General features: G+C 36.4%; 2 long non-coding RNA genes across 2 annotated transcripts; both read left to right on the top strand.

Annotated features, from left to right (window-relative positions):
• The first annotated feature begins 2,604 nt into the window (after positions 1 to 2,604).
• LOC129351031 (uncharacterized) lies at positions 2,605 to 5,899 on the top strand. The gene is made up of 6 exons (XR_008604679.1): positions 2,605 to 2,685; positions 3,852 to 3,932; positions 4,663 to 4,901; positions 5,168 to 5,313; positions 5,407 to 5,507; positions 5,655 to 5,899. It is a non-coding gene; the product is annotated as an uncharacterized LOC129351031 (long non-coding RNA).
• A 10,472-nt stretch (positions 5,900 to 16,371) lies between these two features.
• Positions 16,372 to 17,042, top strand: LOC129379957 (uncharacterized). The gene is made up of 3 exons (XR_008608264.1): positions 16,372 to 16,443; positions 16,700 to 16,845; positions 16,939 to 17,042. It is a non-coding gene; the product is annotated as an uncharacterized LOC129379957 (long non-coding RNA).
• The last annotated feature ends 3,682 nt before the right edge of the window (positions 17,043 to 20,724 follow it).

The raw sequence follows: 20,724 nt of genomic DNA, 5'->3' as shown, positions 1-20,724 counted from the left end.
TATAAATACAATTTATTGTATTTATAGCTTTCGGAGGCCTCCAGGCGTATGGCGCTTACCCCCTGTACCTCCACAGGGGCAATTGTGTGTTTGAATCAGTATAATTAATTTCAGTTTGTCTGGTGGACTCAATTAAAGGAAATCTATTTAACAAGGATGATCCACATTATTAAGCAGGCCACAGGTTTCAAGCAATATGGGAAAGATAAAGGATCTCTGCTGACCAAAATCATCAGATAGTGTCATGCTGTATGACAAGGTCTGAAAACATCAGATTTTTAATGAAAACTGAAGCGTTATCATTGTATGGATAAGGAGAGAAGAGATTTGTGGCTGATTCAGAACAAAGATATGTTTGTACAGATAAAAGCATAATGAGGAAGGTTTCTGTTAGACTAATTCATCGGATTAAGAGAGCAGCTGTTAAAATGTCTTTACAAAGCAGCAAACAGTTATTTGAAGCTGCTGGTGCCTCTGGGTGGAGGATCCTTCAGAAACTTGTGGTGCATGAACCGACTATTAGGCTCCCCTAACCAGAGCTCACAAGCAGAAACGGTCACACTGAGCCCAGCCGTACATGAAGATTCATTTTCAAACAGACTTGCTCACTGATGACTGCTGTGCAGATGGACGCAGTAGTGGATTGGTGGTGGACGGCCACCACATCCCAACACGACTATGACGTCAGCAAGGAGGTGGTGGAGTCATGCTTTGGGCTGAAATCATGGGGAGGGAATCATTGGTCGGCCCCTTCAGAGTCCCTGAAGGTGTGAAAATGACCTCAGTAAAGAATTTGGATTTTCTGACTGATCACTTTCTTTCATGGTTCAAAAAGAGCCGGACCTTCAGTAGTAAAATCATCTTCATGCATGACAATGCACCATCTCATGCTACAAGGAATACCACTGTGTCATTGGCTGCTATGGGCTTAAAAAGGGGAGAAACTCATGATGTGTCACCATCCTTCTCTGACCTCTGACCCTCTTGAGAACCTTTGGAGTTTCCTCAAGCAGAAGATCTGAGTCTGGGATGCAGTTCATATCAAGCAGCATCTTTGGGAAGATTTTCTGACAACCTGCAAAGAAATTCAAGCAGAAACTTTCAACAAACTCACAAGTTCAATGGATGTTAGGATTGTGCAGGTGATAACAAAGAAGGTCCCATGTTAACATGTAACTCTGTCTGTTAAGATGTTTTTGATTGAAATAGATTTTCATTTTAGTACATGTGACCACAAAACATTCAAAGAATGACATGTTGCGGTTCTTTAAAATTCATAAAATGCTAAGAAAATCTGCTTTGTGTAATAATTTGGAGTTTTTTATTTTTGAAAAAAGAAATACTGTTCTCAAGGGAGCTTTGTTCAGTAAAATTAGATTTCTACTGTAACAGTTCATGATCAACATTTGCATTGACCATTTAAGAAAATCTGAGAAAATATGACTTGCATAATGATTTGGAACATGGTGTATTCACCCTCTTTAAAGTGAGCGAATTCAACAGAGGTCCAGCCAATTGGTGCTGGTCGTCTGAGTGTTTTCTGTGATTATAGTATGGAACCAGAACCAGCCGGTTCTGGTTCTGGAAGGTCTGTTCACTGGTTCATCAGTATCCTGGCTACTCAAAAACACTCCAACTAATCAAAGAAAAGGTTAATGAAAGGTATCAGTCAGGGGATGCATGCTGAAACATCTGAGTATCTGCCATGGTGGCCTTCTTCTTCTGCTGAACTAGCTGAGGATTTTTGTCCAGTCATAATGCTCTAGCTCTCAAAAACAGCAAGGGGGGAAAAACTGGCTGTGCAGGAAATCCAGGAAGCTTCATCCTGACGTTTCCCACGGAGGCCATAGTTCTTCTCAGTGAGTCCAAAGCGGCCCAGTCCCGGTTCCCCTTCATGTTGCTAATCCCGGCTTCATAGGAAACATCAGATTAATCCACTCATTTAGCTCGGGACACTTTGTGTCCTCCACTGTCTTCAGATGGTCCTGCATGCTGTCACCAGACCGTAAAGAAACCATCTGGGTGTTTAGCTTTTCGGATCCGTCTCCCACTGAACCAGTTCTGGAGTCCAATGGATCTCTGAGCCGAGCCAAGATTTTACTCCAAAAGGTGAAACCAGAGAAAAGTCGCAGAAACAGGGCAATATGTTCCCACCTCAGTCTGACATTCCCAACATCATGTCTGCATTATTTCCATTCTGTTGTCTGTGGATCATTAATTATTTCATGTTTGACAATAGTTTGCATGTTTGCCAGTGGATTCTTCCCTCAACACAACATCATGTCATGTTTATTTGTTTACTAGCTGATCAAGACAAGGCATGCAAAATCCAAAAACAACAGGACTGGAAAATAGCAAACATGCTAATTATTTTTCCCATTTAATCAGATAAAGACTGAAGATCAAACATTTGATACTAATGTTTGTCCTTCAGCCTTATTTACTTATGGTCTGATGCAAATAATTAGTTCTTGAATAATCAAATCAAAAGTCAGAATAATTCTCGTGAAGTTCCTGTTTTTCAGTGATAAAACCCAGAAACTGTTTCCTGTGAGTTCAGTCTTGGTTCCTGCAGAGGAAGAGGAGACGTTCTTCGCTGCTGGGATCTTCGTCTTGCATCGTCGGCTGCAGTTTCTCATTTTCTCTGAGCGTTTCAGCCGTCAGTGATGAATATCAACATCCTGGGTAAGAAAGTCCTCAAAAACATTTCAGTTTTTATTATTTTCTGTCAGAAAACAATAAAATATTTATTTCAGTAACCAGATTATCACACACAATATTGTTATGTTACTATTTAGCAGCGAGTTTAATTAGACATAGAGTCTAATGTGTGAAATGAAATAAAAGTGTCTTTAATTAAAACTGAAGTTTGTTGGGCTGCTTGAAAAAAACTCCATTTGGATTTTTAACACCAAAAGAGCAAAACATCATTTATTTATCTTTATGTCCTTTTAGCCACATTTAGGACTTTAAACATAAATTAACGTGTTTATTAATATTAAGGTAGAAAAACAAACAGATATTTAAAACTTTAAGTAGCATCCTGTCATCAGACTTTCAAAATAAAAGTGTTGGGACGTCAACGTCCTGACTGCTTCTAAAATTATGAATGAATTAAATGTGAGATTTTTGATCTCTAGCACTTTAAAGTAACGTTGGTCCAAAGTATAAATAAAATTTATTCACATCAAATTATTAACGAAATAACATCAATTTAACACAACCTCCCCAAAAAACAGAAAAATAAACATTTAAAGTATATTTTAAAATTAAAAATTATTGCCAGGCTTTTATATTCTGATGAAATGTTACTTATAATTTAATTTGATCTTATTTCAAGTTTTGCACCAGAAACCAGAAATATTTAAGATTTTATGATTCTGCAGAAACTTTTCAGATTCACATTTAACGTTACTTTATTTCCAGCTTTTTCTTTCTTTTTATGATTTATATTTGATTATTTTAATTTTATATCTAAATATGTTTTCAAGTCTAAAAATTCAACAATATAATGTTTGGATTATATTGTAAATAAAAATGCAAAATTTATGATGAATTACTTGATTGCAATGGAAAATTATTTAATTTAGAAAATTCTGTTGTTTTGATTTAATTCAATAAATCAATTTATTTTAAAATTTGACACATTTATGTTTATAATATTTACTGAAAACATAAAGTCTCATTTATTTGTTTCTTGTATTGCTGTTTGATTGCATTTACTTTGAATGTATTTTATTTGAATGTTTTTTTATAAATATATATTTTCTGTGTTTGAAGATAAAATATTGTGTGTCTAACTCGTAGCAGCAGCAGTTGAATTATATTTGATCTTGTTTTATTCTTTGCAGGTACCAAAGTCCATGATGCCTTGGTGGTTTTTGGGCTGTGTGTCCTGGTGCTGTTTGGGTGCGTTGGGGTAATCTCTTGGGGTAAGTCCTATTTGTCCTCTGGACAAAGACTTTGGTCATTTCCTTTATGACTTTAGGGATGACAGCCCAGCTGCTGTATGTCTGCACCATCCATTGTAATGTCCACCAACTTATGGCAGCTCTGGCCTCCCGTACTTTCGGCCGATCTCAGATAAGATCATCAGGATCAATGTGTGGAGATGCTGCATGGTGGCTTCGTGTTATTTGGCTGATGCTGCACTGAGATTTTGTTTCCTTTGCAAACTTTGTGTTCACCTGGCTGACATACTGGATGGCAGGACTTCTCTACTACTGTAAAAATGTTTCCTGTCTTTGTGGGATTAAAGTTAGGTGAACATTTAGATGCAAAAGGAGGAAATATTGAGAAATGAGGCGCCATCATGCAGCGTTGAACACCAAGCATCGATTTATCACTGGAACACACTTCCTGTTTGGTTTTCAGTTTTTATACAAACATGATTTGAACTAAAAGTCCAAGTCAGTTCCTAAATCATTTGTGAATTTCTAAAGATGAGTCATTAATGATTCAAGAAACATGACTGTAGTTCACACTTTGCTTTTTGTCAAACCAAAGTTTAGATGATAATAAAACTCCTTGTTGATGATCAATACATTCAAACATGTTAGATGATGACTGTCAGAAGGTTAAACAAATAACCCAACTTATGAGCAGTTAAGATCCTTGTTCTGATTTTCTTTTTCTGAATAATTTGTTTCCTCGCATTTACAGGCGGTTGGAAAATAAACCAACAGGATGAAAAACACTCAGAAGACACAACATATTTAAAGAGTCTGGCTGATAAGCTGAAGAATGAAATGAAAAATCACAGAATGAAACTGAGAAACTGAGCAACCAAATTCAGAACCTGAATGAAAAATTACAGAATGAAACTGAGAACCTGAACCAGACAATCCAGTTAATGCAGAAATTCAAAACCTTCCTGTTCAATAAGTACTGCAACGGCAAAGGTGAGTCCATAACTCTGAGATGTTTTGTAACTCTGAGATTGAGACATTGAGACACGTCTTTAAACATCTGGGATGTTTATGAACAAAGAAAGTGAATGAAAAAAACACTGTAAAACAGAATATAGTCTAAAAAATTCTAATAATATCAGCAAACGGACAGGAAGACGTGAAACATTAACAGATAAAATGTCACTGAAGAGCCACGATACAAACAGAAACTGTTTTTTAGTTTAAATTAATACATTTTTGTTATTTTCTGTCTCCAGAGTGTCTGCTGTGTCCGATAGGTTGGATCTTCTTCAGTGATTCATGTTACTTTATCAGTAATGTTTCTTTGACCAGGAATGAAAGTCGTCGTTTCTGTCAGTTAAAATCTGCTGATCTGGTTGTTATTAATAATCAGCAGGAACAGGTGAGCTCTGACACCAATCATGTTACAAATTCAAAATGTCAGTGTGGGACAAAACTTTACCTTCTTGATGATTTTCAATGTTGTAATTAACAGGAATTCATTTATAACAACATAAATAACGGATACTACTGGTTGGGGCTGCAAAGAAGTGGGAGCAACTGGGTTTGGATTGACGGTTATGTCGACACACTTGGGTAAGAGATTTCACACAGAAAACAAAGTAAAGAAAAATTAAGTATTACTCATCATTGCATCTGTTACGTATCATTGTGTTAAAATAGCTCAGTTAAAAGAAACTATTTGATTTTACATTTTCTGATGTTTGTGTTTCTCATTTAAAGGAACTGGAGATGGTATGACTATTACTATTACTATAATGGTGCATGTGCAGTGATGTATCGATCAGGGTATCCCACAGCGAGCTGGGGAACGTCATATTCATCTTCAAGCACATACCGCCCCCTCTGTGAGCTGAAAGCCTTCACAGTGTCTCTGAATTAACTCTGTTGCTGTTTTAAATACACATATATATATAAAGATTCATTGTTGATTGTTCTTTACTATAATTCTGTTTGATTCAGTCAATATATTTCATTAATTTACTAAAATTACTAAAACTGCTAATCAAAGTGTCATTAAGGTGCAGAAACCCACCAGATGAATGATTTTAAATAAGTTTATCTGAGAATTAAAACAGATTATATTTGATTCATTGACACATTAAATTAAAATGATTAAAACACGTTTTATAATCCTACAAGTAAATTATAGATTTTATATGTACTTGATTTTAGTTACTGTTAGAAACATTGTTTTATGTTTGTGGGTTTTGTCACAAGTGTAATCTTTGATTTATTCTTAAATAACAATAATCTTTGGCCTGGATTGCAAATCAAAACCAAAAATTAAAAAAATTATGCAAATAAAACCGTTCAGAGATCAATAAACTTTAGATTCTGATGAATATTTAACACAACGACTGGAAGATATTTTAAATATAAAAATAAAACATAGAAATAATTAATAAAACGGACAGTGGCGTCGAAAAACTGTCCCTGAAATAAAGATCCAGTTGAGACGAAAGCAGCAGAATGAAACTTCTGTCATCATGTTTTTGGTAAAAAGAGAGAAAGAAAAATGAAAAATAATAAATCATGCAGTTGGAAATTATTGAGCTAATTTTAATTTACCTCACATTTTATTGATTTATTGCATCAGGCCAGTTTGTAATAGTAAAATATTTTAATAATTTTTTATTCTGGTTGTGTCTCTTTGCTGATGTGGCACCAGAATCTCCTCTGTGGGTCAATCAAGGATGTTTTTTCTTCTTTATGTAATCATGTTTTTATTGAATACACTTTATAGAAAACGTTTTTGTGTAAAATATGAGATTTGGATTTAATGGGGTCTTTGACTATTTAGTAAAATGTTTTTGCTTCTTTTCTGTCGTCACATGATTGTAATCAGTTGATAGTTTCTGTTTTGCCTGCTGAGCTTCATGATAATATTGTTTAGTACAAATAAAGTGAGATGCTGATGTCGTGTCTCAGCCTCTTCATTGTCAGCATCACATGTCTGCAGTTGGACCAGTGATGGTTCACACCACCAGTCTGGGTCCAGATCTGCCTCTGAAAACTGGTTTCCTGACTCGGGTCGGGTCGGTTCCCCTCACAGACCAACAGACTCCCCTCTCCTTCTTCTCAGTCACACCTGGTTCTTATCAAACCGGAGTTCAAGTTGCTTTTCTTCTTTTCCTCTCAGATCTTTTAAGCGCTGACACGCTGCAGCTTACATAACCATGTTTATGTGTGACAGTCGTATGCAAACAGACTGAACTGACTGCACCACCCTTTAGGGAGGATCAGTTTGCAGAGAAGAATAAAAAGCTCAACTCTTCAGGCTTTGTCTCTCTTGGTTCCGTCCATCAGCTGAGCTCAGTGGCCCGGCGCCGGACGGTGAACGTAACATCTGATCCACTTGTACGACATGAACAGCTTGTAACATTTGATCATTTTTCAGCATTAAAGCCTGAAACCAAATGTCTTTATTATTCACAGTGATGAATAATATCACTGTAAATAATATTATTTATTATTTACAGCATTAAATAAATAATATTTCAGCATTAAAGCCTGAAACCAAATGTCTTTATTATTTACAGTCAGGGGTTCTGGTCGGGTTCTGGACCTGGTTAACAGACCTGGTGCAGCACAGGTTTCTTTTCAGTGATTAAATTGCTTTGCTCTCAGCATAAGTTTATTATTTTAATGTCTGAACTTTAGTCCATCCTGTCTTAACCCCCCGACAGGATGAGATACAAAATAACAAATATTAGCTCCACTAGAGAACAACAAGATGGAGTCCAGGAGATAATCAGCAGCAGGGATACAAACCGGACCGAGTCCAAATGTTTCCAACTGCAACAAATACATCAGGACACAAAAATGCAAAAATAAATAGAAATAGTTTTTTTTAAAAACATAAATAAAAATGTTTTTATTTTTAAATATTTTTATTAGCCTGACTGCCAGCATCTCTTCTGCAGTGAACATTTCACAGCCAGGTGAAGTGAGCAGCGTTTGCTCATCCAGCTGCAGAGACGCTCAGTGCAGCAGATTCAGCTCATCATGCAGGGCCGGTCCAGGGTCCAATGAGGCCTTGTGCAGAGTTTGATTTAGGGGCCCCTCTTGCTGCTAAGAACATCAGCACCTTTAACATCATTTCACCTTAAACTTAGTAAAATCTGGGAGAAGGCGCCTGGTTTAGTTTGCTGGCCAATCAAATGTAATTGTATTTTTCTAAGATGTTTTTATGAACAGCTAAAACTCAAAGATTAATGAGAGCATCAGATTGTTGCTCTGGCAACAAAACAATCTAACTATGAAGATTGTTCTTAAAATATTAAATGTAAATGATCATTTAAAATCTTTTAATTTATCTATAGATGAAACCATTGAATGAAATTTATCAGCCTTAGTTCATTTATGCTTTGGGCCGGTTCTAAATGTCATCAGCATCACTCCGTTTTTAGATCCACTAACTGATGAATTAATTTGGATTTAACAAAAGTGCAAATAATTGATTCTTGTAATAATTTAATTGTATTTTTATGTGATGTTTTTAAGACTCTGTAGTTGAGGGTTTAAGTGTTTGCAGTGTTTTCCAGTAACATAATTAGCCAGTAAATTTTACATTTCCTGTCTAATGATCATCTTTTAAACCAAACCCCAGTGGACGCTGTGGGGCCCCGTCCACCGGGCTCAGCAGGTTTTCTGGGCTAAACCCCGTTGATGTTCCTCAGGGTTTGTTTGGAGACAGTTTCTGTTCTCAGATCTGATCAGCTTTTTCCTTCCATCCTGATTTTCATCGTGACATCTGGTACTGATATGCACTTCAGCCCCAGCGCAGCCTGCAGCCATCACCGCCCTGGATGAGAGATAACACTGAAAGGTCGTCCTTTCATCAAACTTTCCCCAAGAGCAATGCAAAGAATGTCGTGACAAAACCTCCCAGGTTGAGAGATGCAGGTTTGATAACAGACATCGCTGCCAGACGTTTCTTTATTTCCTCTTTCTCACTCGCAGATTCCAGGATAATGAAATGTTTTATTAAACTGAACTAAAATGTCAAGAGACTGGATGAAAAGTAACCAATGGACAAACTGTTTGTTGCTGTACTTAGAAATAAAAACAGGAACATTTTTTAAAGAAAGTATCAACCAGATCATGTGACATCTTTCAAGCTTTTTGTCTTTTTCTTCTGTTGATTCTGATCTGAAGTTTAAAAATTTACTGAAAAGTTTTCTGATCTGGAGACAGAAACAAACTCCTGAAAAATGATTTAATGATGAAGAACCAATGCGGAAAAAAGTTCTTAAAATGAGGAGAAATTTAGTAAAAATGTCACAAACACAATTTAAGAAAAAGGTATTAGATAAAAAGCTGATATTTATTAACTGGATAAAGAGACACTGATGAATAATTTCTATATTGTTTCATTAAATTCCTGAGGAAAACAGTGAATATGAGGGAAATTATATCCTGATGCAGCCAGAATTATTATTAAATTAAAGATATTAATATTCACCATGTTTATTTTTAGCTTTTAATCCAACTAACCTGCTCAAATAATTTATTATTTTTACTCAGGAACAAAAACAAATGAACTGAACATGAAATAGAACAGAACCGTTTCTGAATCATAACTTGAAGTATTGGATCCTAATGTACCAAGCAAGTCTGCATATCTGCTAAGAAATAATTAAGTTATAATGTAAACAAGTTTTCCACTTCAGCTTGATGAGGTTCTATTATCATTTAATGGTATTATTAAAGATAAACAAACATAACTTTTTGGTTTTGAACATTATGAAGTTCTGATCCGAACAACTCAGACTCAGGAAGCCAAACCAGATGTGATCAGATAAAATGACCCAGGTCACTGCTATGTAACGTGGTTTTGCTTTTTTATGGGTTTGAAATAAAAGTTGAGTTCAGCCCTCATGAAACCTGATTTTTTTTTTTTACACCAGCATCAGAATATTTCAGTTTCAGATGATCTTTCATGTTATTCACAGACAAAATGTCCAGAAAGGATCTTCTTAGATAAGAGACAAAAGTGCAGCAGAAATTTGCATGTGACCAGATGCAGAGTTTCATGCAGAGTTTCATGCAGAGTTTCATGCAGAGTTTCATGCAGCGTTTCATGCAGAGTTTCATGCAGAGTTTCATGCAGAGTTTCATGCAGAGTTTCATGCAGAGTTTCATGCAGAGTTTCATGCAGAGTTTCATGCAGCGTTTCATGCAGAGTTTCATGCAGAGTTTCATGCAGAGTTTCATGCAGAGTTTCATGCAGAGTTTGGTGTTCGCTGATGCATGTCACAGAAATCACTCAGCATTTTGTTGATGTTTGGCTTCCTGAATTACTGCCATCTGTTACAAAATCATGTCCAAGTATTTCAGTCACAGGTCTGGTTTTCCTCAGTTCCACTGGATAAAAAGTGTAAATAAATCAGTAAATAAATAATATTCTTCATCATAATGAGAAGAGTCTGTACAGACCTGAGTGGCTTCATTACTCATTATATTATTTCTGTTTTTACGCCACTAATCCTATTGTCTAAACTGTTTAATCAACTGAAGAGTAAAACTATTTCCTGCTGACACATCGACAACAGAAGAACATTATTGGCTCTCTATTTACTCTGGACTCTCAAAATAATTTACCCTTTTTAGTGCAATATTTATGAAGATTCTCATCGCATAATATAACACTGAAAAAGTGTGATTCAACTTTTATATTAAAACAATTAAGTCACAAGTGTTCAAGTTAAGTTTATCCAAGTAAATATATTAAGTTTATAAATCGTCACATTGAACAAAAGGAAATAAATTATGTTTGACAAATCAACTAATTTTTTAAGCTGTAACTCCATTCTTTAATCTAAATGGAGCAAAATACATAATTTTAGTGTCAAAGTGGTAAAGAAGGCACATTGATAGGAAGCGGTATGTGGCCCTCTGGTGGCTGAAGCAGGTACTACAACGGCAGTGAACGATGACATGTTGCATCAACAGGTTGGAGGAGATTTACTTTAACTTAAAGACTCTACGGTTTCTCTGGCATCAAATGCAGATCATTTAATTACATTCATTGGAGTAAATCTTTTCTCTTTGATTAATTTGTGTCATCAAGAAGAAAACAAACTAATTTTTATCTAAAACTGTCAGCACGACTTTAAACCTAATTATAATTAAATTTCTCTGAGGTCAATGCAAAGTCAGTTTGACTTAAAATCATGCTTAGAACGTATTCAACAACAATAAAGGTTAAACTACAACGTGTTCCAAATTTTTATGCAAATTGAATTTAAGTATTATAAAGACTACACTTTCTGTTGAAGTTATAAATGTTATTGTGTGTTCTTTTTTCCTCCGAAGAGTTTTCAAGACGTTAGTGGCTTGTGTTTTTTACAGTAGGCAGACAGGAAAGAGGTGGGAGGACATGTGGCAAAGGTCACTGGGACTGGGAGTTGAACCAGCGACGTCCGTGTCTAGACTTAGACTTGACTTTATTTATCCCTTGGGAAGACTCCCTCAGGAAATTATAGTTACCAGCAGCTCACAGGCAAAAATGTGGCACACAGTAAGCATACACAAAAGAATTCAAAAAAATACAAATTAAATACAAGGTACACAGTAAATATAATAAGAATATAAATACAAAACAAAGAATATAAATACAATTTATTGTATTTATAGCTTTTCGGAGGCCTCCAGGCGTATGGCGTGCTTACCCCCTGTACCTCCACAGGGGGTAATTGTGTGTTTGAATCAGTATAATTAATTTCAGTTTGTCTGGTGGACTCAATTAAAGGAAATCTATTTAACAAGGATAATCCACATTATTAAGCAGGCCACAGGTTTCAAGCAATATGGGAAAGATAAAGGATCTCTGCTGACCAAAATCATCAGATAGTGTCATGCTGTATGACAAGGTCTGAAAACATCAGATTTTTAATGAAAACTGAAGCGTTATCATTGTATGGATAAGGGGAGAAGAGATTTGTGGCTGATTCAGAACAAAGATATGTTTGTACAGATAAAAGCATAAAGAGGAAGGTTTCTGTTAGACAAATTCATTGGATTAAGAGAGCAGCTGTTAAAATGTCTTTACAAAGCAGCAAACAGTTATTTGAAGCTGCTGGTGCCTCTGGGTGGAGGATCCTTCAGAAACTTGTGGTGCATGAACCGACTATTAGGCTCCCCTAACCAGAGCTCACAAGCAGAAACGGTCACACTGAGCCCAGCCGTACATGAAGATTCATTTTCAAACAGACTTGCTCACTGATGACTGCTGTGCAGATGGACGCAGTAGTGGATTGGTGGTGGACGGCCACCACATCCCAACACGACTGTGACGTCAGCAAGGAGGTGGTGGAGTCATGCTTTGGGCTGAAATCATGGGGAGGGAATCATTGGTCGGCCCCTTCAGAGTCCCTGAAGGTGTGAAAATGACCTCAGTAAAGAATTTGGATTTTCTGACTGATCACTTTCTTTCATGGTTCAAAAAGAGCCGGACCTTCAGTAGTAAAATCATCTTCATGCATGACAATGCACCATCTCATGCTACAAGGAATACCACTGTGTCATTGGCTGCTATGGGCTTAAAAAGGGGAGAAACTCATGATGTGTCACCATCCTTCTCTGACCTCTGACCCTCTTGAGAACCTTTGGAGTTTCCTCAAGCAGAAGATCTGAGTCTGGGATGCAGTTCATATCAAGCAGCATCTTTGGGAAGATTTTCTGACAACCTGCAAAGAAATTCAAGCAGAAACTTTCAACAAACTCACAAGTTCAATGGATGTTAGGATTGTGCAGGTGATATCAAAGAAGGTCCCATGTTAACATGTAACTCTGTCTGTTAAGATGTTTTTGATTGAAATAGATTTTCATTTTAGTACATGTGACCACAAAACTTTCAAAGAATGACATGTTGCGGTTCTTTAAAATTCATAAAATGCTAAGAAAATCTGCTTTGTGTAATAATTTGGAGTTTTTTATTTTTGAAAAAAGAAATACTGTTCTCAAGGGGAGCTTTGTTCAGTAAAATTAGATTTCTACTGTAACAGTTCATGATCATCATTTGCATTGACCATTTAAGAAAATCTGAGAAAATATGACTTGCATAATGATTTGGAACATGGTGTATTCACCCTCTTTAAAGTGAGCGAATTCAACAGAGGTCCAGCCAATTGGTGCTGGTCGTCGGAGTGTTTCCTGTGATTATAGTATGGAACCAGAACCAGCCGGTTCTGGTTCTGGAAGGTCTGTTCACTGGTTCATCAGTATCCCTGGCTACTCAAAAACACTCCAACTAATCAAAGAAAAGGTTAATGAAAGGTATCATTCAGGGGATGCATGCTGAAACATCTGAGTATCTGTCATGGTGGCCTTCTTCTTCTGCTGAACTAGCTGAGGATTTTTGTCCAGTCATAATGCTCTAGCTCTCAAAAACAGCAAGGGGGGAAAAACTGGCTGTGCAGGAAATCCAGGAAGCTTCATCCTGACGTTTCCCACGGAGGCCATAGTTCTTCTCAGTGAGTCCAAAGCGGCCCAGTCCCGGTTCCCCTTCATGTTGCTAATCCCGGCTTCATAGGAAACATCAGATTAATCCACTCATTTAGCTCGGGACACTTTGTGTCCTCCACTGTCTTCAGATGGTCCTGCATGCTGTCACCAGACCGTAAAGAAACCATCTGGGTGTTTAGCTTTTCGGATCCGTCTCCCACTGAACCAGTTCTGGAGTCCAATGGATCTCTGAGCCGAGCCAAGATTTTACTCCAAAAGGTGAAACCAGAGAAAAGTCGCAGAAACAGGGCAATATGTTCCCACCTCAGTCTGACATTCCCAACATCATGTCTGCATTATTTCCATTCTGTTGTCTGTGGATCATTAATTATTTCATGTTTTGACAATAGTTTGCATGTTTGCCAGTGGATTCTTCCCTCAACACATCATGTCATGTTTATTTGTTTACTAGCAGATCAAGACAAGGCATGCAAAATCCAAAAACAACAGGACTGGAAAATAGCAAACATGCTAATTATTTTTCCCATTTAATCAGATAAAGACTGAAGATCAAACATTTGATACTAATGTTTGTCCTTCAGCCTTATTTACTTATGGTCTGATGCAAATAATTAGTTCTTGAATAATCAAATCAAAAGTCAGAATAATTCTCGTGAAGTTCCTGTTTTTCAGTGATAAAACCCAGAACTGTTTCCTGTGAGTTCAGTCTTGGTTCCTGCAGAGGAAGAGGAGACGTTCTTCGCTGCTGGGATCTTCGTCTTGCATCGTCGCTGCAGTTTCTCATTTTCTCTGAGCGTTTCAGCCGTCAGTGATGAATATCAACATCCTGGGTAAGAAAGTCCTCAAAAACATTTCAGTTTTTATTATTTTCTGTCAGAAAACAATAAAATATTTATTTCAGTAACCAGATTATCACACACATATTGTTATGTTACTATTTAGCAGCGAGTTTAATTAGACATAGAGTCTAATGTGTGAAATGAAATAAAAGTGTCTTTAATTAAAACTGAAGTTTGTTGGGCTGCTTGAAAAAAACTCCATTTGGATTTTTAACACCAAAAAGAGCAAAACATCATTTATTTATCTTTATGTCCTTTTAGCACATTTAGGACTTTAAACATAAATTAACGTGTTATTAATATTAAGGTAGAAAAACAAACAGATGTTTAAAACTTTAAGTAGCATCCTGTCATCAGACTTTCAAATAAAAGTGTTGGGACGTCAACGTCCTGACTGCTTCTAAAATTATGAATAAATTAAATGTGAGATTTTTGATCTCTAGCACTTTAAAGTAACGTTGGTCCAAAGTATAAATAAACTTTATTCACATCAAATTATTAACGAAATAACATCAATTTAACACAACCTCCCCAAAAAACAGAAAAATAAACATTTAAAGTATATTTTAAAATTAAAAATTATTGCCAGGCTTTTATATTCTGATGAAATGTTACTTATAATTTAATTTGATCTTATTTCAAGTTTGCACCAGAAACCAGAAATATTTAAGATTTTATGATTCTGCAGAAACTTTTCAGATTCACATTTAACGTTACTTTATTTCCATCTTTTTCTGCCTTTCTATGATTTATATTTGATTATTTTAATTTTATATCTAAATACGTATTCAAGTCTAAAAATTCAACAAAATAAAGTTTGGACTGGATTGTAAATAAAAATGCTAAATTTATGATGAATTACTTGATTGCAATGGAAAATTATTTAACTTAGAAAATTCAGTTGTTTTGATTTAATTCAATAAATCAATTTATTTTAAAATCTGACACATTTATGTTTTTAATATTTACTGAAAACATAAAGTCTCATTTATTTGTTTCTTGTATTGCTGTTTGATTGCATTTACTTTGAATGTATTTTATTTGAATGTTTTTTTATAAATATATATTTTCTGTGTTTGAAGATAAAATATTGTGTGTCTAACTCGTAGCAGCAGCAGTTGAATTATATTTGATCTTGTTTTATTCTTTGCAGGTACCAAAGTCCATGATGCCTTGGTGGTTTTTGGGCTGTGTGTCCTGGTGCTGTTTGGGTGCGTTGGGGTAATCTCTTGGGTAAGTCCTATTTGTCCTCTGGACAAAGACTTTGGTCATTTCCTTTATGACTTTAGGGATGACAGCCCAGCTGCTGTATGTCTGCACCATCCATTGTAATGTCCACCAACTTATGGCAGCTCTGGCCTCCCGTACTTTCGGCCGATCTCAGATAAGATCATCAGGATCAATGTGTGGAGATGCTGCATGGTGGCTTCGTGTTATTTGGCTGATGCTGCACTGAGATTTTGTTTCCTTGCAAACTTTGTGTTCACCTGGCTGACATACTGGATGGCAGGACTTCTCTACTACTGTAAAAATGTTTCCTGTCTTTGTGGGATTAAAGTTAGGTGAACATTTAGATGCAAAAGGAGGAAATATTGAGAAATGAGGCGCCATCATGCAGCGTTGAACACCAAGCATCGATTTATCACTGGAACACACTTCCTGTTTGGTTTTCAGTTTTTATACAAACATGATTTGAACTAAAAGTCCAAGTCAGTTCCTAAATCATTTGTGAATTTCTAAAGATGAGTCATTAATGATTCAAGAAACATGACTCTAGTTCACACTTTGCTTTTTGTCAACCAAAGTCTAGATGATAATAAAACTCCTTGTTGATGATCAATACATTCAAACATGTTAGATGATGACTGTCAGAAGGTTAAACAAATAACCCAAGTTATGAGCAGTTAAGATCCTTGTTCTGATTTCTTTTTTTTTTGAATAATTTGTTTCCTCGCATTTACAGGCGGTTGGAAAATAAACCAACAGGATGAAAAACACTCAGAAGACACGACAAATTTAAAGAGTCTGACTGAAGAGCTGAAGAATGAAAATGAAAAATCACAGAATGAAACTGAGAAACTGAGCAACCAAATTCAGAACCTGAATGGAAAATTAAAGAAGAAACTGAGACCTGAACCAGACAATCCAGTTAATGCAAAAATTCAAAACCTTCCTGTTCAATAAGTACTGCAACGGCAAAGGTGAGTCCATAACTCTGAGATGTTTTGTCTCTTTGAGACATTGAGACACGTCTTTAAACATCTGGGATGTTATGAACAAAGAAAGTGAATTAAAAAAACACTGTAAATCAGAATACAGTTTAAAAAATTCTAATAATATCAGCAAACGGACAGGAAGTCGTGAAACATTAACAGATAAAATGTCATGAGAGCCTCATACAAACAGAAACTGTTTTTTAGTTTAAATTAATACACTTTTGTTATTTTCTGTCTCCAGAGTGTCTGCTGTGTCACAAAGGTTGGATCTTCTTCAGTGATTCATGTTACTTTCTCAGTAGTGTTTCTTTGTCCTGGGATCAAAGTCGTGCTTTCTGTCAGTTAGAATCTGCTGATCTGGTTGTTATTAATAATCAGCAGGAACAGGTGAGCTCTGACACCAATCATGTTACAAATTCAAAATATCAGTGTGGGACAAAACTTTACCTTCTTGATGATTTTCAATGTTGTAATTAACAGGAATTCATTTATAACAACATAAATAACTACGCATACTGGTTGGGGATACAGAGTGATGCGAGGGCTGGAAGCAACTGGTTTTGGCTTGACGGTCGTGTCGACACACTGAGGTAAGACATTTCACACAGAAAACAAAGTAAAGAAAAATTAAGTATTACTCATCATTGCATCTGTTACGTATCATTGTGTTAAAATAGCTCAGTTAAAAGAAACTATTTGATTTTACATTTTCTGATGTTTGTGTTTCTCATTTAAAGGTACTGGAACTATAACTATAATGTTCCATATGCAGTGATGTATCGATCAGGGAATCCCACAGCGAGCTGGGGAACGTCATATTCATCTTCAAGCACACACCGCCCCCTCTGTGAGCTGAAAGCCTTCACAGTGTCTCTGAATTAACTCTGTTGCTATTTATATATATATATATAAAAATAAAAAATTCCCTTCTCACCCACGCGGGTGGTTCTTATCCTCTGAGCTCGGGTCCTCTACCAGAGGATATATAGATCTATATATAGATCTATATATCTTCTACCAGAGGCCTGGGAGCTTGAGGGTCCTGCAGTATCTTGGCTGTGCCAAGGACTGCTGCACATTTCTGGACTGAGATGTCTGATGTTGTTCCTGGGATCTGTTGTAGCCACTGCTCCAGTTTGGGGGTTACTGCCCCGAGGGCCCCGATGACCACAGGCACCACTGTGGTCTTCACCTTCCAGGCCCTCTCCAGTTCTTCCCTGAGGCCCTGGTATTTCTCCAGTTTCTCCTTTTTCCTGATGTTGCAATCACTTGGTATTGCTACATCTACCACAACGGCTTTCCTCTGATGTTTATCCACTACGACAATGTCTGGTTGGTTCGCCATTATATATATATACATTATATCCCTTCTCACCCGCGGTGGGTGAGAAGGGAATTTTATATATATATATAAAGATTGATTGTTGATTGTTCTTTTCTATAATTCTGTTTGATTCAGTCAATATATTTCATTAATTTACTAAATTTACTAAAACTGCTAATCAAAATGTCATTAAGGTGCAGAAACCCACCAGATGAAGGATTTTAAATAAGTTTATCTGAGAATTAAAACAGATTATATTTGATTCATTGACATTAAATTAAAATGATTAAAGCACTTTTTTTTATCCTACAAGTGAATTCATTCAATGAAAGATTGATTGTTATAGATTTTATATGTACTTGACTTTAGTTACAGTTAGAAACATTGTTTTATGTTTGTGGGTTTTGTCACAAGTGTAATCTTTGATTTATTCTTAAATAACAATATAATCTTTGGCCTGGATTGCAATATCAAACCAAAAATTTAAAAAATTATGCAAATAAAACCATTCAGAGATCAATAAACTCTAGATTCTAATGAATATTTAACACAACGACTGGAAGATATTTTAAATGTACAAATAAAACATAGAAACAATTAATAAAACGGACAGTGGCGTCGAAAAACTATCCCTGAAATAAAGATCCAGTTGAGACAAAAGCAGCAGAATGAAACTTCTGTCATCATGTTTTTGGTAAAAAGAGAGAAAGAGAAAAATGAAAAACAATAAATCATGCAGTTGGAAATTATTGAGCTCATTTTTATTTACCTCACGTTTTATTGATTTATTGCATCAGGCCAGTTTGTAATGGTAAAATATTTTGATAATTTTTTATTCTGGTTGTGTCTCTTTGCTGATGTGGCACCAGAATCTCCTCTGTGGGTCAATCAAGGATGTTTTTTCTTCTTTATGTAATCATGTTTTTATTGAATACACTTTGTAGAAAACGTTTTTGTGTAAAATATGACATTTGGATTTAATGGGGTCTTTGACTATTTACTCAAATGTTTTTGCTTCTTTTCTGTCGTTACATGATTGTAATCAGTTGATAGTTTCTGTTTTGCCTGCTGAGCTTCATGATAATATTGTTTAGTACAAATAAAGTGAGATGCTGATGTCGTGTCTCAGCCTCTTCATTGTCAGCATCACATGTCTGCAGTTGGACCAGTGATGGTTCACACCACCAGTCTGGGTCCAGATCTGCCTCTGAAAACTGGTTTCCTGACTCGGGTCGGGTCGGTTCCCCTCACAGACCAACAGACTCCCCTCTCCTTCTTCTCAGTCACACCTGGTTCTTATCAAACCGGAGTTCAAGTTGCTTTTCTTCTTTTCCTCTCAGATCTTTTAAGCGCTGACACGCTGCAGCTTACATAACCATGTTTATGTGTGACAGTCGTATGCAAACAGACTGAACTGACTGCACCACCCTTTAGGGAGGATCAGTTTGCAGAGAAGAATAAAAAGCTCAACTCTTCAGGCTTGTCTCTCTTGGTTCCGTCCATCAGCTGAGCTCAGTGGCCCGGCGCCGGACGGTGAACGTAACTCTGATCCACTTGTACGACATGAACAGCTTGTAACATTTGATCATTTTTCAGCATTAAAGCCTGAAACCAAATGTCTTTATTATTCACAGTGATGAATAATATCACTGTAAATAATATTATTTATTATTTACAGCATTAAATAAATAATATTTCAGCATTAAAGCCTGAAACCAAACGTCTTTATTATTTACAGTGAGGGGTTCTGGTCGGGTTCTGGACCTGGTTAACAGACCTGGTGCAGCACAGGTTTCTTTTCATTGATTAAATTGCTTTGCTCTCAGCATAAGTTTATTATTTTGATGTCTGAACTTGAGTCCATCCTGTCTTAACCCCCCGACAGGATGATATAAAATAACAAATATTAGCTCCACTAGAGAACAACAAGATGGAGTCCAGGAGATAATCAGCAGCAGGGATACAAACCGGACCGAGTCCAAATGTTTCCAACTGCAACAAATACATCAGGACACAAAAATGCAAAAATAAATAGAAATGGGGAAAATGACCAAACCAAACCTACATCTTGGTATTAATAGATCAGCCATTCGTTCATCAATCAATATCCTCAGGGTTTTGATTGTTAATCCAAACTGCAGCTGCTGGAATTACAGGCGGAAACTAAAGTTTTGAAATCAGGGATCATCTCTGAAATTGAAATGATCAGAAATCAACCAGACTCTGTGAGCGAAGGAGGAAAGTCTCCACAGCCTCCATAACTCTTCAGTTCCCAGTCAGTGATTTGCATTTAGTTCAGGTTCCAGGTCAGAATTGACTCAGACGGGATTTTAAAAGTTATTATGGATGGGAAAGTTCATTACTTTAGAACTTATTCAGAAAATGAAATCGCTCTTCCTGAGTAAGTATATTTTAATTATGTTGTCTCATTCAACATTTTCCAATGTGATACAACAAAATGTGCATAAAAGTGTTTGGTGGAAACATGGATTTTGGGAGTTGATCCCCCAATCATAATCATAAGCCTGGCGGGCTGCAAGGCTTTATGTTTCCCCCGCCAGACTGAGCGTTGTTTGTTTTGGTTCTTTTTTAAAACATAAATAAAAATGTTTTTATTTTTAAATATTTTTATCAGCCTGACTGCCAGCATCTCTTCTGCAGTGAACATTTCACAGCCAGGTGAAGTGAGCAGCGTTTGCTCATCCAGCTGCAGAGACGCTCAGTGCAGCAGATTCAGCTCATCATGCAGGGCCGGTCCAGGGTCCAGTGAGGCTTGTGCAGAGTTTGATTTAGGGGCCCCTCTTGCTGCTAAGAACATCAGCACCTTTAACATCATTTCACCATAAACTTAGTAAAATCTGGGAGAAGGCGCCTGGTTTAGTTTGCTGGCCAATCAAATGTAATTGTATTTTTCTAAGATATTTTTATAAACAGCTAAAACT

Source organism: Poeciliopsis prolifica, unplaced genomic scaffold (genome assembly GCF_027474105.1).
Source record: "Poeciliopsis prolifica strain line A6 unplaced genomic scaffold, Auburn_PproV2 SCAFFOLD063, whole genome shotgun sequence".
In the NCBI taxonomy this organism is placed as follows: domain Eukaryota; kingdom Metazoa; phylum Chordata; class Actinopteri; order Cyprinodontiformes; family Poeciliidae; genus Poeciliopsis; species Poeciliopsis prolifica.
Note: the sequence above shows the minus strand (reverse complement) of the source record. Positions and strands in the feature narration are given on the sequence as shown.